We start from the raw sequence: 6,059 nt of genomic DNA, 5'->3' as shown, positions 1-6,059 counted from the left end.
CCCCGAGTGGATGATCATTCAGACTTTTTACAATGGGTTGAACCCAAATACAAGCAGCTTCTAGATGACACCGCAGGAGGTGCAATTGGGAATAAGATCCCTGAGGAAGCCCGATAGTTGGTAGAGGAAATGGCCATGAATAGCTACCAAGGGAATGCAAGGGAAAAGAAGAAAGTGGTCGGACTCCATAAAATTAATGTGGTTACATCTTTAGCAGCCCAAGTAGAGGCATTGGGCAAGAAATTGGATACATTGACTTTACCGAGGATGGTCTCTATCACGAGTAGATTTTGTGGGCAATTTGGGAAGGGTACAAGGTAATCCTTATAGCAACACCTACAACCAAGGGTGGAGGAACCACCCTAATTTCTCATGGAGTAACCAAGGGCAATAAAAGGCCATAGCACCATCAGGTTTTCAACAACAACAAGCCCCAAACATGGAGAATAGAGGTTCAGGCTTGGAGACCCGAATGACTAATCTAGAGAAAGCCTTAACCCAATTTGTCCAATCTTTGAATACGCAGTTTTAATCGGTCGAGGCTATACTCTTCATTGCACAATCTAGAGAATCAAGTACGGCAAATCACGAAGTCTCCATCGGAGAGACCACAAGGAAGCTTGCCGAGTAACACCAAGACTAACCCCAGAGAACATATAAAGGCAATCACTTTGAGAAGTGATCATGAGGTTTAGGGTAGGCTTCTGAGTGAGAAGACCAATGTTGAAGCACCCAAGGTCATGGAGGTTGAGGAAAGAGCTAACAAAGAGAAAGAGAAGGTACCCCCACCTTACAAGCCAAGAATCCCTTAACCTTTAAGATTGAAGAACGACCAAAATGATGAGCAATACAAGAAGTTCTTAGGTCTATTCAAGCAATTGCACATCAACATTCCATTTATGGAGGCATTATCTCAAATGCCTCAGTATGCTAGGTTCTTGAAAGATTGATAAATGCTTATGTGTTAAGAATGCGAAGTTTTCTTTCCTTACGATGAGCATGACTTTTATCAGGTTTAAGTGCTAATACATGTGTATTTGTATTCTTTTGTGCATGTAGGGTTGTGAAGCTAAGTATTAACAAAAGAAGCCAAATGTAGATTGTGAATGCACTGTTTGGTGGAATCTTGGAACAACAAATGCAAAGGCACAAGTGGGGCTCTAAGATACATGAATGTGTGTCAACCTTCATGTATTCAGGCCATTATAATGAGTTGGAGAGCCATAAAGGTAGTTGCATTTATGTATCCCAACTTGTACAATGATTGCAATATCTTCACCAATGAACCAGTTTATTGAAGAAATGACGCGATCTACGGCATAAACGTGTGCCCATTTATGTTACCCTCATAAAAAGTGTTGTCTTGGGAGTATTTTTGTGCCGGTACTGTACTAGGTACTAAAGCAATCACTATTGTAGGTTACTGTTCACAATTGGCCTAAAATCAGATTTCCAGAGAATCCACACTCCTGTGTGAAAATTCCACAGGGGCGTGTGGAACATCCACCAGCCCTTTAAAAGCCGGAATTCAGCCCCGATTTCATCATTTTCTTTCCCATCTTTTCTCTAACTTTTGAGAGGGGTTTTGGCAAGGCTTTTGGAGTGGTTCTATGGCTTCAACACTGCGCTCCACTTTGAAGAAGGTTATTAGGTGAGATTTCATCGGCATCGACCCATTAAGGTGTGCCCTAGGCCGGACAAGGGGACCTTTGGAGACGACGAGGCTACTCCACTAAACCATCGACATGATTACCAAGGGGATTTTCTATGGATTACTTAGTTTTATATTCGATTTCATTGTTGATTGTAACCAGCTCAAAGGATAGCTAAACCCCTAGTGGGTACTTAGATTTGTGAACCCTAGGATGTATTTGTTTCATTAATCTTCTATTATATTTTCCTTAATTGATATTTTTAATTGAGTTTCAACCTTGAATGCTTGTTGCATGATTTCTCCCTTAGAGTGACACTAGGGTTGAGAGTCTACATTGGTAACCTTTGTGAGTGAGTGAGACACCATGAAGGTTAGACACTGCAAGATTAAAGAGAGTCGATAGGGTGCGTCGAGAGGTAGCGGAGCGTCCCTTTTCCCCTCCCATGTGATTTATCCTACCTCCACGTTCCAAGAGTTCTTTGCAGTCATAGTAGAGTGAATGAACTAAGGGAGACCTCATTGGGGCTTAGTTACATAGGCAACGGAGTGAATCGTTGAAGTGACTTTAGCGCCTAGGGCTTAATTATGACTAGGGGTCCTTCGCCTGGACCAAAGAGTTAGATCTATACATTGGAATAGGGTTTGTCACTTGGAATCCCTAGAGTGACTTGCAACTCTACACAGTATGAGGTGTTAAGATTGATCGATTTCTCCCTCGGGATATAGTGTAGAGTTAGTCACGGTTGACCTTTGGTGGACCTCAGGTTTGGGACCGTGTGTTTAAGGATTTCTACGACTCATTAAGCATCAATTAGGAGATGTAATAGTTGTTTTTGCACTTGAAGCAATTGTCCTAGGTGGATTAATATCCGACTACCCCACTTCTATTGATTGCCTTACATCTTATCTTTTTGTGCTTCTCTCTTTCTTGTTTCTTTTATTCTTGCGTTCATAACATTTTATCAACAAAAATCATTATTCCGTCTTCCCTTAGTTAGACAACAATCTTGGTATTTTTATTCTATACTCCCTGTGGATACGATACCCACTCACCTAGGATTTATTACTTTAACAAACTTGTGCACTTGCGGGTCACACGCAAGGGCCATTGTCAAGTTTTTGGCACCGTTACTAGGGAGTAGGTGTTTAGAAATACTTTGCACTTTGCTATTTTAGCAATTCATCATTCATTCTATTTCACATTTTCCTATTCTATCATCGTTATGATTTTTCTTTTCTTTTTGGTTGTAGCCCCAGGTTATGACCCGATGGAACCCTTCACAAATTGTTGAAAGAGATCCTGAGCTTGAGCGTACACTTAGAAGAAGGTAAGAACCTGTGCAAGAATCATCGAATCTAGCTGAAGTGGAAGTTAAAGGATCTGACAACATGACAAAACAGAATGAGCAACAGAGAACACTTTCTGACTACGCTAGACCGTCACTATTGGGGTCACAATCTAGCATTGTGCGACCCCCGATTACAACTCTAAATTTTGAGGTGAAGCTGGCATTCATCCAGATAATATAGCAGTCTGCGCAGTTCAATGGTTTGGCCAATGAGGTTCCAAACAACCATATTGAAAACTTCTTGGAGGTTTATGACATGATGAAAATCAATGGTGTTACTAATGATGCTATACGATTGAGGGCTTTCCCATTCTCTCTAAAAGGAAGAGCAAAGCAGTGACTCTACTCTTTCCCACAAGCATCCATCACGACATGGAATGAGATGGTCGAAGCTTTTCTTACAAGGTACTTCCCTTCGGGAAAATCTGCAAAGCTTCGTAATGAGATATCGTCATTTGTTCAGATGGAGCTCGAGTCCTGGTTTGAGACATGGGAGCGATTCAAGGATCTTTTGTGGAAATGCCAACAACATGGATTGCTCGACTGGATGATTATTTACACCTTTTACAATAGGTTGAATCCAAGCCCAAGACAACTTCTAGATGTCGTCGCAGTAGGTACATTTGGGAACAAGAACCCTGAAGAAGCCTAATAGTTGGTAGAGGAAATAGCCATGTATAGCTACTAATGGAATGCAATGGAAGAAAAGAAAGTAGTTGGAATCCATGAAATTGATGCGTTGACATCCTTAGCAGCACAAGTAGAGGCGTTGTGCAAGAAATTGGATATATTGACTTCACCAAGGGTGGCCACTATCACAAGTTGTAATGGTTGTGGGGTTTCACATATGCCATCGGATTATCCTATTTTTATTACTATTTCTGCCCCAATTGAACAAGTAGACTTTGTGGGCAATTAGGGAAGGGTACAAGGTAAGCCGTATAGCAACACCTACAACCAAGGGTGGAGAAGCCACTCTAATTTCTCATGGAGTAACTAAGTGGAGAAAAAGGCCATAGTACCACCAGGTTTTCAACTATGACAAGCCCCAAACATAGGGAATAAAGTTTCCGGCTTGGAGATCCAGATGACCGATCTAGAGAAATCCTTGGGCAAATCGCGAAGTCTCTATCGGAGAGACGACAAGGAAGCTTGCCGAGTAATACCGAGACTATCCCAAGAGAACATGTGAAGGCGATCGATTTGAGAAGTGGTCGTGATGTTGAGGATAGGATTCCAATTGATAAGACCAATGTTGAAGCACCCGAGGTCGTGGAGGTTGGGGAGAGAGCTAGCAAAGAAAAGGAGGTGGTATCCCCACACTACAAGCCAAGAATCCCTTATCCTTCCAGATTGAAGAACGACCAAAATGATGAGCAATACAAGAATTTCTTCGGTCTATTCAAGCAATTGCATATCAACATTCCTTTATGGAGGCATTGCCTCAGATGCCTCGGTATGCTAAGTCACTACGCCCTTGCGTATGTCCCGCAAGTGCACGGGTTTGTCGAAGTAATAAAATCCTAGATGCGTGGAGTTTCGTATCCATAGGGAGTTGGGAATTAAAAAACATAAATTGTTTCTTAACTAAGTGAAAAATGAATAGTGATATGTGTGACAAGATGTTAAATAACAAAAGTAAAAGACCAAGAAAGAGAGCACACGTAAAGGAGAAGGTAAGGCAATCGATATAAATGTGGTACCTGGATATTATTCCGCCTAGGACAATCATTTCAAGTGTAAGAACCCTCTATTATACTTTCTAACTGATCAAATAATGAGTCATGGAGATCCTTAAATACATGGTCCCAAATCTAAGGTCAACCATGCCTAACTCTATACATGCCCTGGAGGAGAAATTGAATAACCTCTCAACGTTGCACTCATATAGAATTGCAATGAGTTTTAGGGATTCCAAGTGATAAATCCCCTTCCTAGATGTAGACTAACAATGCCCCTTGCGTATATCCCACAAACGCACAAGTTTGTCAAAGTAATAAAATCCCAGATGAGTGGGGTATTGTATCCACAGGAAGTAGGGAATAAAAACATTTAAATTGTTTCTTAACTAAGAGAAATATAAATAGTGATATGTGTGACAAGATGTGAAATAACAAAAGTAAAAGAACAAGAAAGAGAGCACCAGTAAGGGAGAAGGTAAGACAATCAATATAAATGGGGTCCCCGGATTTTGTTCTATCTTGGACAATCATTTCAAGTGCAAGAACCCTCTATTATACTTTCTAACTGATGCAATAATGTGTCGTGGAGATCCTTAAATACATGGTCCTAAATCTAAGGTCAACCATGCCTAACTGTATACATGTCCAGGAGGAGAAATTGAATAACCTCTCAACCTTCCACTCATATAGAATTGCAATGAGTTTTAGGGATTCCAAGTGATAAATCCTCTTCCTAGATGTAGACCTAACACTTTGGTCTGGGTGGAAGGTCCTTAGCCATAATTAAGCCCTAGGTGCTAAAATCACTTCAACGCTTCACTCCGTTACACCCGCAACTAAGACCAAGTGGAATGTCATCCTTTAACCCATTCAATCTACTATGACCACAAAGAACTTGAGGAAATGGAGGTAGAATATATCACACCGGAGGGGAAAGGGGACGCTCCGCTACCTATCGACTCACCCTCTCAACCCTCGTGGTGTGTCACTCACTCACAAGGGTTACCAACAAGAATTCTCAACCCTAGTGTCACTCTAAGGGAGTATTCATACAATCAAGCATTCAATATTGGAACTCAAATAAAACATTAATTAATTGAAAGCATAATAAAGAAGTTCAATGAAATGAATACATCCTAGGGTTCACAAATACCTAAGTACCCACTAGGGGGTTTAGCTATCCATACAGCTAATTACAATCAATGAAATCAAATATAAAAGCAAAGAATCCATGGAAAATCCCCTTAATAGTCATGGCGATGGTCTTGTGGAGAGTACTCTACTCATCCAAGGGTCTTTGTCTGGCCTAGGGTACAACTCGCCGGATCGGTGCCGACGAAAGCTCTCCCACTAACCTTCTTCCAAACAAAGAGC

The 6,059-nt window shown here is 41.2% G+C and overlaps 1 non-coding gene across 1 annotated transcript; it reads right to left on the bottom strand.

The window, feature by feature from the left end:
• Window positions 1-3,433: 3,433 nt before the first annotated feature.
• Window positions 3,434-3,540, bottom strand: LOC120253971. Its single transcript, XR_005534486.1, has one exon. It is a non-coding gene; the product is annotated as a small nucleolar RNA R71 (small nucleolar RNA).
• Between the last annotated feature and the right edge of the window lie 2,519 nt (window positions 3,541-6,059).

Source organism: Dioscorea cayenensis, unplaced genomic scaffold (assembly GCF_009730915.1).
Source record: "Dioscorea cayenensis subsp. rotundata cultivar TDr96_F1 unplaced genomic scaffold, TDr96_F1_v2_PseudoChromosome.rev07_lg8_w22 25.fasta BLBR01000269.1, whole genome shotgun sequence".
NCBI lineage: Eukaryota > Viridiplantae > Streptophyta > Magnoliopsida > Dioscoreales > Dioscoreaceae > Dioscorea > Dioscorea cayenensis.
This window is presented reverse-complemented; position numbering and strand designations above follow the sequence as displayed.